A 13,558-nucleotide genomic window follows, 5' to 3' on the forward strand; every position below is an offset into this window, starting at 1 on the left:
TAGACCTCCCAACAGTGACTGCTCTACAGTGATGACCCTGATTAGTAAACAAACGTTAGCTGTGCCCCTCTGACTCCCTGTGAAATGTACTAACAGTAGGCAGAAAGGTGTATAATCTCACTTCATAACAAATGTCAATAAGTGAGAGTAGACACCACTTGCACGTCAGAAAAGGTGTAGTAATAGAAATGCTCTGAATCACCCAAAGTCTGAACTGAAAAATGTCAGAACTATATCACAGGTGTATCCCAGTTATATGTACCTTTCCCTGAGGCTGTTCAAATATATACGTGAGAGTATCTGAGGGCTGGAAGAGTCAGAAACACACAGGCATATCAGCTTGTCTGCTGTTACACACTCTGCAAATAGCTGTAGAATTAATTCCACAAGCATGCCCTTATGTAGAAGTACAACACAGAAATAGCAAAATATGTAGCCATGTACTGCTAGCAACCACCTGTGAGAATGCCATTGTTCAGGTGCTGAAAAGACTGCTGTGGTGCACAGTCAAAGAATACTAGGCTGACCTCTGTCTACCATCTGGATATGTCCACAGGTGGGAGCTACTCAGACAGACTACAAGCCTTCATAGACTTGCAGGTACACAGCAACTCTGCATGTTCAGCAAGATAAACATCACACGATAATAAATAATGCACACTGCAGTTCTGCACCCCTATCCAAAGGTACTATATACCCGTGTAGTCAGGCACAACCAAGGGTGTAGGTAGGCATACACAGTACAGAAATATGTCCAGTCGTCCTGAGCAGACTGTGCTAATGCCAACACAAACCACGAACTGTTCAGATGTGAGTAATGTACTAATGACAGTATAGCTGTTCACAAACAGTGCATGTGCCTGATATTCATAATTGGTAGTACAACATACTTAGATGTCCTCACCACTCTCTCAGGGGTGGAAGGTTTCAAATATCCCACCTAATGTATTGCATATGCACAGCTGTTGCTGGTAAAGAAATGGGCAGCTATGGACCTTCTCCACACCCATCGTGTACATCCCAAGCTAGTTTCCCTACTGTCGTCCCCTCTTTGAGCACCCTTTATCACCACATTCCTATCTCCCCATTTACTTTTCTGTCAAAGACATGAGCGCAGGGGTTAGCGGGAGTGAGCACTTGTAAACAGTAGTAAGTGGGTTTGCACCAGTGTGCGCATGTGTGCGTCTAGCTTAGCATTGCTAAGATATGATAAGCTTTGCAAAGCTTAGCTTACTATTGCTAACATAAAATGAGCTAAGCTAAGCTTAGATTAGTATTGCTAAATAAGCTAAGTGTTGCTTAGCATCGCTAAGCGTCGCGCAAACCCGCACCAACTCGCTTATAACTGCTTAAAAGTGCCTTTGTCACTCTGTATGACAAGGCCCTTGTATTGCTCAGCAGGAAAATAAAATACCCTTATCAGTCTCAAACCCCACACCTTGGACTCACCAGTCTGCATGATGTACCACTAAGCCACAGCATATATACAATAATTTGGTGCTGAAAGAAATATAACATGCATTACAAGGCGTGCATGTAAAGGGAAAATAGGAAAGCCATAGGAATACATTGCAATAAAGAAATATGACATGCATTACAAGGACTGAATGTAAAGGGAAAATAGGAAAGCCATAGGAATACATTGCAATAAAGAAATATAACATGCATGTGTAATCTTAAATATTTGTTGGGATATATGTGCAATTGTTTTATAAATATTTGCACTCATGTTGATGCATGTGCCCTGTTCAAACACCATGTTCATGGTGGCCTGTTGCTACCAATCATCCCTGCATGCGTTTGGAATAACCACTGTTGTTCAATATATGCATGTGTTATGTTTGCTGTTCAACTGTTGGAACTGTGGTGTATTGGGTTAATGGGAATATTACTGCATGCTGTTACAACTAATCTGGAATGCTGTTGTTTATGTTGTAATGAAACACACCTAATCACAGAACATATGGGAAGGCCGGTCCCAGCGGACCCACCTGTCCCTCCTCAGTTGGCGAGTGCACCTGGCACCAGTGGCTCTGGTACCCAGCCTGGACTTTCCTCCTCCATTGGTCCTGTGCCACCTTTGGGTGGAAGCACTGCAGGGGATGGGGCTCACCCCCCCCGTGCAAGCATGGGTGGAGAAGGGCCACCTGTCACCCTTCGAAGGGTCCGGGTTGTGGTGCATAGGGAGATCCAGCGTTCAGTCGCTGATCCCCTATGCCAGCTTGAGGTGAGAGTGGTGCTTCTCACGGGTGAGCCTGCCCGTCCTACTCAGCCACCAGCACAGCCACCCCCGGGGCTGTGAAGGTGCAGTGGTGACTGCCCATGGGTGGGGATCTCAGTTCCACTGTTTACATCTGTGGGCTCATGGGCTAGCAATTTCCAAACAACCTTCCCCGTCAATTGTGTTCACCCACCCCATGTGTCAGATTACACCCCTGTATGCATCTTGTTTGTCTTGTCTGTTTACCTCCCCAACCTACCTCCCCAAATATACCTACTTCCCATACCTCACTTACCACTCTTACCTGACAAAAAAAAATGGGCAATCTGTACCCGAAAAAAATTATGCCCCATACGTAGCTTCCCATTTTGCACACATGTCCATAGGACATATACACCGATAATTCTAATTGGCAGTGCAACAAACTATGTTGTCCTCACCCCTCTCTCAGGGGTGGAAGGTCTCAAAACTCACTCCAAATTTTCAACATATGCACAGCTGTTGCTGTTAAAGAAATGGGTAGCTATGGGCCTTCCCTACACCCTTCCTGCACATCCCAAGCTTGTTTTCCTACTGTCTTTCCCTCTCTGTGCCCCCTTTTTCACCACTTTCCTATCTCCCCATTTTCTTTTCTTTAAATAATGCACACTGCAGTTCTGCACCCCTATCCAAAGGTACTATATAGCCGTGTAGTCAGGCACAACCAAGGGTGTAGGTAGACATACACAGTACAGAAATATGTCCAGTCGTCCTGAGCAGACTGTGCTAATGCCAACACAAACCACGAACTGTTCAGATGTGAGTAACGTACTAATGACAGTATAGCTGTTCACAAACAGTGCATGTGCCTGATATTCATAATTGGTAGTACAACATACTTAGATGTCCTCACCACTCTCTCAGGGGTGGAAGGTTTCAAATATCCCACCTAATGTATTGCATATGCACAGCTGTTGCTGGTAAAGAAATGGGCAGCTATGGACCTTCTCCACACCCATCGTGTACATCCCAAGCTAGTTTCCCTACTGTCGTCCCCTCTTTGAGCACCCTTTATCACCACATTCCTATCTCCCCATTTACTTTTCTGTCGAAGACATGAGCGCAGGGGTTAGCGAGAGTGAGCACTTGTAAACAGTAGTAAGTGGGTTTGCACCAGTGTGCGCATGTGTGCGTCTAGCTTAGCATTGCTAAGATATGATAAGCTTCGCAAAGCTTAGCTTACTATTGCTAACATAATATGAGCTAAGCTAAGCTTAGCTTAGTATTGCTAAATAAGCTAAGTGTTGCTTAGCATCGCTAAGCGTCGCGCAAACCTGCACCAACTCTCTTATAACTGCTTAAAAGTGCCTTTGTCACTCTGTATGACAAGGCCCTTGTATTGCTCAGCAGGAAAATAAAATACCCTTATCAGTCTCAAACCCCACACCTTAGACTCACCAGTGTGCATTATGTACCACTAAGCCACAGCATATATACAATAATTTGGTGCTGAAAGAAATATAACATGCATTACAAGGCGTGCATGTAAAGGGAAAATAGGAAAGCCATAGGAATACATTGAAATAAAGAAATATGACATGCATTACAAGGACTGAATGTAAAGGGAAAATAGGAAAGCCATAGGAATACATTGCAATAAAGAAATATAACATGCATGTGTAATCTTTACATTACAAGGACTGAATGTAAAGGGAAAATAGGAAATCCATAGGAATACATTGCAATAACTACTGTTGTATGCCAGTTAATTCCCTAATTCCAAAAGAAAGTACATACTCCCATGTATCCAGTGTTAGCATTAGGAGGTGTGAGCAAACTTACACACTGAGAAGAGTGTACTTGAAGAAGCAACAGTCAGGTTTTAGTACAACATGCATTTCACTGGCTACAACCCAACTTCAGATATGAGACATATACCAACCTTCTGACTGACACAACAGTGTCCACAGCAAACAAGCATGGTCCCCACCTTGCAAAACTGAAAGGCCTATGCCTACCTAACCTATCATTTTATAGCAGTGTCCTGAAATCACAGTGAGAACTGCAATTACCACACAGCAGGCTGCATGCAATTACTAAATGGTGGGCACCAATTGGTGTAGAGGCCATCACATGCATATGTGCAGATACCTAAAAAAGCAGCCTGTACTTGCTGTCCACACATGCAATAATATCATTGCAGCAACTGGAGAGAGAGAGAGTGAGCGAGAGAGACAGACAGACAGACAAACAGTTGGAGAGACCAAACCAAAAAAAACAAAAAAAAACAAACAGAGGTGGTTGGAGACACTGACCAACTAAAACAAAAAATAAAACAAACAGAGGCAGTGGAGGACACCAACCTAAACAAATAAAAATAAAAAAAACATCAACAGGTACAACAGACTGAGGTGAGAAATACAAAGGCAAGGTATGTAACACAGATGTATTTGCTGGCATCTGAATTATGTGTCTGAAGGGTAATCTACATTCTGTGAACACTCCTTATGTGGTAGCAGTCCATATCTATATGTATATGCACATGTGCATAGTGCAAGGGACATACTGCAACTGTTAGTGAAGGCTGGACATATATATGTATTTGAAGGTTGCTATGTGCACATATCTATGTAGGTTGTAGTGTGTGGCATTGAAAACAGCAAGCAGTGCAGGTATATGTCATGTGGTGGTTAAATGCTGTGGGACTGAGTTACAGCCAGTGAGGTCTGCTACGGCTATACGGCCTGAGGACAGCGAAATGCATTCTGCACATCACTGTGCAATATTATTACATAATTGTATGTCTCACAACTGTTCTATAATTGATATTCCCACCATGAAAGGTGGCCAGTATATCTGTATATATGTGCATGTATATGTACAGCAGTGACTGTTTACAAGTATGTGTATATATATATATATATATATATATATATATATATATATATATATATATATATATATATATATATATATATAGATATATGTATATATATAGATATATGCATATATAGATATATAGATATGTAGATATGTACATATATACATATATATATATATATAGATATATATAGATATATACGTATATAGATATATATAGGGATATATAGATATATACAGATATATATATGGATATCTATGGATATATATAGTGTGTGTGTGTGTATATATATATATATATATATATATATATATATATATATATATATATATTCACATATATATATATATATATATATATAGATATATATATATATATATATATATAAAAATATATATATATTTATATATATAAATATTTATATAGATATATATATATATATATATATATATATATATATATATATATATATATATATATATATATATATATAGTGAGAGAGGGAGACACAGGGTCAGACGTATTGCAACAGGTGCCTGGTGACCAAGGCATGGACTGAACACCAATGTTGATACTGCAGTGCCATACCCCATTCCAAAACACTTTACCCACTAACTACCAGATAGGTGGTTGCCTGACTAACACTGAAGGTGTCAGAAGGGAACATGGGACATAGGTGGACAGTAGCCTCCCCTTGATATTCACAGTGCCACACTAGTCTTGTAATCTGTCTACATGGTACGTGTAATCACAAACGATGTGTCATGTATGGAAATATAGGTCAGTGCTCCCCTGTACTCATCACAATGCCCCATGTGGTATGTACCTCACATGACAACTACAGCAAGTGGAAAGTCCACAGACATACCTCACAAAGGGTAATACTGCCCTGAAACACATACCCTATGCAGACTGACTCACATAACCACAGCTACAGTGCGTTGTATACCGGCCACCCAGAGGTTACCTCTGCCAAACATACAGAGGCATGCCACACCCATAGCAGTCAGACAACCACCATGTCAACACCTCACAATCCCACTGGGCTACATGGCCTAGGTCCCTAGTTCCCGCAACATCACTAAACAGCACATGCTGGAGGGATAGGCTCCTATTGGCAAATATGCCATACTCTGGAGTAAACCACCCAGCATGAACAAACAAGGCTCCTCAGTAGCAGATGTCAGACATACCCCTGATGATTGTCTGGGGGATAGGTAACACGCCCTGGGAATCACCTCTGTGCATCTGGTTGACAGGAGGAAGTGAAATCTAATTACATGTGTGTCACAGGCCATTGTAGCATATGGCTAGACTGCTGTAGGCCCCAGGGACAATAGCGTATTACCTACTTATGACACAATGCACACAGACATGTACACAGTGCAATACCAGCTATGTGAGGTGGAATGAGTGTGACAGTGAATGTGTGCAAGGTCTGTGACAGTGTGATAGCTAGGAGTGAGGTTGTTTCCGTCATGGTCGTTTGTGTCCTATGTGTGAGGCCAGAGAAAGATGTGTCAGTTATTGGGATGCAGACATAGTAGGATGGTATATGTTGTGACGCAGGTCCTTGTGTACGACTGCGGTGTCCCATCATATGCTGACACAATACATGTATGCTCAGTAAGTGGTACTGCTGGTGAATCCATCCAACATTAGAACTGTTGTACCACCTGAATCTGTAGGCATAAACAGCACAGTATGGTCTATATTCACATTCCCTGGTAACACTGTCTTGTGTGTTTCCTGCAGTCTGCACAGATTACATTCCTCAGGCATAGGTATCTGTAAGTAGGGGCACACAGTACTGTAAGGTACATAGCAAATGCTCATCTGTGTTAGCATACATTTGTGTATGGTATGAATGTCTGATGTGTGTGTAATGATGCCTGTACCATGTCTGCAATCACATGTGTGATGCAGGGTTTGCGTGTGTACCTAGCAACATGTATACTCTGTTACAGCAGTATTCTAGCTATATTAACAACTGTGCACATATGTTAGGTAGGGGTATGGCATCAACGACTAGGGTGGGTTACTGGTTATACTGTAACTGTACTTCACATTCATTGCAAGGAATGACATATATCTGCATGCATTAGCTTGATATGTACCCCCTGGCAAGGCTGTGCATTGGATCCCAAACAGTGAGCCGAGTACTGGTGTATACCGGTGTGTCATATGGAGTATGGCAGGCACCGTCAGCCAGTTGTGGGCTGAGCACTGATATGTGGTATTGAATGTGTGTATCCTCTGACAGACGAACAGATGCTATATATGGCAGTTAACTGATATCTGTACTGTATAATGTTAAGTGTGACACATAACTTGCTCACACATATCATTTACTTGTCTTCCAGACTTATGGCTCTTCACAGGAACCCCTGCTACACAGCTGCAGAGGAACAGGAAATCCACCACAGCCTGGTACAGCACTATACCCTGCTGTTTTCAAGGGCCAGCCAGAACCAGCAGGAGCGTACTGCACTGTGGCAAGAACTTGTTCGTTGGGTAAATGACATAGGCATGCATAACCGGACATATGAGCAGGTACACCATCACTGCAGTGATTTAGTTAGACATGTCCAGCGGCGTGTGTCTGGTATCCACAGACAACAGCTTGCCACAGGTGGTGGGGTGGCCATACATCCCCCCCTCACCAGAGTGGAGGAACTGCTGCTAAGTGTGGTGGCTCCTGGCCTACAGCAACAACAACATCACACATGTGTCATCATGGAGGCCGGAGCCACCCAGCATAGTGACATGGAACGTGCAGGTAACATGCCCTAGCTGTAGACTACTGTTACCTGTATTGTTAGATTATGCATGTGTGAGATGTGTACTGTGTTTAGCGGTTGTGCTGCCTATTGTGTGCAATACTGATAATTTGAATAGTATCTGTACACCTATGCCTGTTGTTCTACTGTAGTTTAGCACACTCACAGTAGCAATGCCACAGGTGTGGCCACTGACAAACTGTGTCATATTCTTGCAGGTCCCTCTGGTGTGACAGCAGGGCAGACGTTACATGCTGGTGAGTGTGTTAACACTTTAAACTTAGTATTGAACTGTGCATGTCATAGGTGAGGTGTAGGCCATGTACACATAACACACCTACGCATAATGCATGCTGTGCATGTCTGCTGTGAGATGTGAAATATCTCATTAATGTCAGTAGCTGCCTCATTCACATGCAATGCACAGAGCATCAGACACAAATGTGGCAACACTGCACTGCACATTGGATAGGCATAGTTGACACACATGTACACAACATAACACGTTTGTCATACGCAGTACACCTCAACATGCTACACATAGTTTAAACGGACACCCGCTGCCAGGTCACACTTCAGTATCCCACATGTCATCCACACACCACACATACCATACCTGAGGGGTAGGGGCCTAGCATGAGGCTGTGCAACACTCCTCAACACATAACACAGTCATGTTAGGCAATGCTCCCTATTGGACACCTCACACACCCTTGTGCAACTTGGCTGTGTAATTGTGAGCTTAGCCACGGCACTGCGGTTCAGGTACAGCTTGCTAGGTGGTGGTCTAGCACACTTTAGTGGCCTTGAGTGACCACATGATGCATGATGATGATGGCTAATGGTACTACACCCCATACTGCTACAATGGCCATGTCCAGGATTGGTATCCCATCACGTATACATGCACCACCCATCCCGTGTGTGTACATAGCATGCATGTGCTACACCTGTGTACACAATTATCTGCTAAAGACACAGACACTGCAATCAGACATGGAAATCCGTCTGACACACAGATAACACATGCAGCCATGGTATGTATACCTGTGCGTGATGGTGCACAGGATATTGCAGAGCTTATAATACTTGCACAGAAATGTCGTGTCCTTGTACACATTGTGTTCCAGGGTGTAGGCAATCACTGAACATGTACACACATGCACCACAGCCATGTACACTGTCATCAACTATGGCTGTCTACACTCACACTGCATGGACTTGAGCAACACTTATTCTGCATGCTGACACGTGTGCGTGACTGAGTGCCTTGTGATACTGTCACCCACCTTCAACCAGTATTGAGTATGATTTGGAAGTCTGTTGTGTGTGTGTGTATCTGCTGTAGTGAGGAGTGTGCATGTGTTCCTGTGTTCCTGTGTGCATGTGTTCCTGTGTGCCTGTGTGCATGTGTGCATGTGTGCATGTGCAGACCATAACGTGTGTTTCCTCTCTTCCTCTCACAGGTGCTGAGGAAGGGCTTGGCGAAAGCAGCAGGTGACCTGAAGCCACTGCCACAGATAGTGGTGATGATGAAACATGTATTTTGGCACAGAGAGATTTCAAAGGGTCTGTCATTGGTCCACCAATCGACAGTACACAGCGTTCAACCCCATCTATGCACACACTCATACTGCCATTACATCCCTCGCCACCAATGGCCATAGGGGAGGGACAACATACAGTTGGCATTGACCAGGAGAGTGTGGTACCCATGGCACGTGCATCCCCTCACAGCAGCCATAGCCATAGACCTGCAACGGTACCACATAGGCGGAGGTCCAGGGGTTCTTGGGGGAGCACCACTAGACGTATTGCCCCTGGCAGGAGTGCCCTCACAAGTCTTTCAATGACCACTATGTTCCGGGCTGTAATGCAGGCTCAGGCACGTATGGAACGGTACACCAGGCAGGGACTTAGGGTGCAGAGGGCACATACCACCGCTATCAATGACAGCATCTGTGACCTTGCCAGTGTCATCTGGACATACACCGAGGTCATTGATAGACGTTGGGGGGAGACAATAGATGCCCTCCACAATATCTTCCTCAAGCCAGGACCATGCGGGATGGTTACGACGTCGATGCAGATGCATACCAGCAACAGCAACAGCTGGCAGTGGTCGCGGATAGCCCATAGCTCACAGCAGCTCCCGTAGTGGCAGTACCAGCCCCAGCAAAGCTGGGGCTGGCCTATTCATTGTCCGTCCCAGTAGACCACGTGCACATGGCTCTGGCCAGTCCCAGCAGGGACATGGGTCCAGTCATCATACCTCTGCCTCTGATGACAGTACCCAGTCAGGGTTGGTACCTGATACCATCCATAGCACCCCTGCCAGGCACAGGTACTGTGTCCGTGGCCAGAGACAGTGATCTGTACAGCCAAGCAGGTACAGTCTGTGGCTGTCCCACAAACCACCGTATATGGCAGCCACATGGTGGAGCTGTGTGCATGCAGACACACACACATTAAGCAAACAACTAGGGCTCACACATACACACACACATTACATCAACATTGGCCCATGCTGTACTGTTGTCTCACACACACACACACACACACACACACACACACACACACACACACACACACACACACACACACACATGTCGATTGGATGGGTCAATGTCAGTCTCTGGCAAACAACAAAATGCCCTGTGCATATGATGACACCTGTGCCGCCTCCTGTCATCTGCATTATCAACGGAGGAACAGGCTAACATGGTTATCACAGGGTGACACTATAGCAGTGTAGCAATAATAGCGAGTTGTCAAAAAGGAAGTTTAACTACATCCTTGTAGATATATCTGAGCAGACATTATGCATCAAAGCTCTGTTTGTCAATGTAGCATTGTTTACACCACTGTTAGGTCTGAGTATGTATTATCCACCCATGTGCCACTTGGCTGATGTGTGATGTGTTGCCAGCATGTGTTAACGAGTGGACAGTACGTGTGTGATGTGTGCAGTACAGATTAGCAAGTGTACATCTGTGAACATGGTGGGTGCACACTGTCTGGATGTACGTGCATAGTGAACACATGGGACGTGTGGCATACCCTGTTGTACACATTATTAACATCCCATTGCATCTTTCAATGGCCAGTATGCATTCTACTACAGTTATGTACTAACATGGGTAGACATGTGTATGACATGGGTTGACACTATGCTGCGGGTGATACCATTAATATCAGTCAATGATTTGCAGTCTGGTAGTATACACAACCTCAACAGCATGACTATAAGCAATCATTGGATGATGTCCTGACAAATGACACACAGTAGTAGGGAACCCAGTATCGATTGGATCCTTCCGGTGCTACACTATAACACTAACCAGTGGTAATGATCACCACCCATTACTGTGACCACACCTGTGTGTCATATAGCCCCCTTAGATACATTCAGACACACTAGGGATGTATCCATCCAAATCTGGGAATGCATGGAATGGCCTACAATGCATTCCCTGGATGGGACGCATATCCTACACAAGGGTATCATGCAGACAGATACCTGTTGTGTGATACATGCTGTATAGCAGTAAGCCGACTATGGCATAGTCATCCTCATGTACTATACATACTATCCCATCAGTACCACACCGGTGGTAGCCCTCAACATGTATGTCGGGTACCATTGTGTACATACAGACCCATGTTATATCATATGTCCCTTCGTATCCACATATCCATAGGTATTGTGGAGTCCCAAGGTGTATCACAGACATTAGAGGCCTGAATGCATATCCACAAGGCAGTCGTACACCTATAAAGACTGTCCATTCTTGGCAGACTTTGTTGTGTATGACCATGTCTGACATATACCCCAGCCATATACCCTCACTCACACTACTCTTAATTAACTGTCATGGGTGTGTGTGCCACAGACGACCTTGTTCACAGAACACAACAGTGGATGGCCATGTCACATACATACATATGTGACCTACGATCTGAGTAGCAGCGGCACAACCTGTCAATGGAAACAAATGTATTCATGTAGTATGCAGGCTTCACACCTATGTACTGATTAAGGGGACATGTACACATATATATTTGCCACGCAGATACCTGATGTCTGCAATGCACTTACTGTTGTCATCATACTATGTCATACCATAGTAAAAGCAAAACCCACACCATGTTGACCAACAGTGACACACACACAGTCAGTATTTGCAGGATTGTGACCCCTACCTAACAATGTTATGATACTAGAGAGTGATGCATTAACACGGCACGCTCTTTGCTTTACTGGCTGGTTTCCCTTCTCCTGAAGTATTTGTAGGATGGTGACATCATCAGACTTTCCAAAGAGGAATGTACCTCTTTTACTGAGTTTTCCCAGTCTCCAAAGAGGAACACCTCTCAAAGGAAACTGCACACATACACACTCCCCCCACACCTACACTTTGCAGGATTCAAACCCCTACCTATGTTATGATACTGGAAAGAGACCCATTAACACAGCACGCTATTTGCTTTACTGACTGGTTTCCCTTCTCCTGCAGTATTTGTAGGATGGTGACATCATCAGACTTTGCAAAGAGGAATGTACCTCTTTTACTGAGTTTTCCCAGTCTCCAAAAAGGAACACCTCTCAAAGGAAACTGCACACATACAAACACACACACACACACACACACACACACTTTGCAGGGTTCAAACCCCTACCTAACTATGTTACGATACTGGAAAGGGACGCATTAACACGGTGTGCTATTTGCTTTATTGGCTGGTTTCCCTTCTCCTGCAGTATTTGTAGGATGGTGACATCATCAGACTTTCCAAAGAGGAATGTACCTCTTTTAGTGTGTTTTCACAGTCTCCAAAAAGAACACTCCTTTCAAAGACAATTGCACACATACACACCCCCACACACTCACCGTTTGCAGGATTCAAACCCCTACCTAACTATGTTATGAGACTAGAGAGTGACGCTTTAACACAGCACGCTATTTGCTTCACTGGCTGGTTTTCTTTCCCCTGCTGTATTTGTAGGATGGTGACATCATCAGACTGGACATGGTGATGTGTGTACACTTTGTTTTATGCCATTCCAGGAATGGTCCATGTGGGTCAGCAGGTGTCAACAGCTTGAACATGACCTCAGTATCCTTACCTTGTGTGATCTATCTGTGGACACATTGACATTCTGCCATATGTCAACACATATTTATGCACAGCTTCTTGGTTTTGTGGATACTACATGTGTCTGGGATGTTGATAAAGGGCTATTCAAAGTCTATGTGACACATGTGTAGATGTGTTCATTGATGTATGTCCTGGGTGGCTGCCTTGCAAACAGTCTAGCATGTTTGGGAACCATGATCCGCACATGAACATACCACAGTTGGTAGGGTTGTGTGTGTGTCAGCTTCCAATAGCTCTGTTTATGACTGCAACCATGATGGACTCCATGACCTTGCAGATCAGACCTCATAGGCGTACTGGACTTGACTTCCCATGGTGTGTTGTGCACCAACACTTGTGAGGAGTGCCATATGTAGCTGTGACAGATTCAATGGTTCCACATCCTGTGTAGGGGGTGCGGCTCAGCTAACTGTTCAGGTGCATGATCTGTTTGTTCTGTAGTTTGTGCATGACACATCAGACTGGACATGGTGATGTGTGTACACTTTGTTTTATGCCATTCCAGGAATGGTCCATGTGGGTCAGCAGGTGTCAACA

Source organism: Protopterus annectens, chromosome 2.part0 (genome assembly GCF_019279795.1).
Source record: "Protopterus annectens isolate FY-2018-M chromosome 2.part0, PAN1.0, whole genome shotgun sequence".
Taxonomy (NCBI): Eukaryota; Metazoa; Chordata; order Ceratodontiformes; family Protopteridae; genus Protopterus; species Protopterus annectens.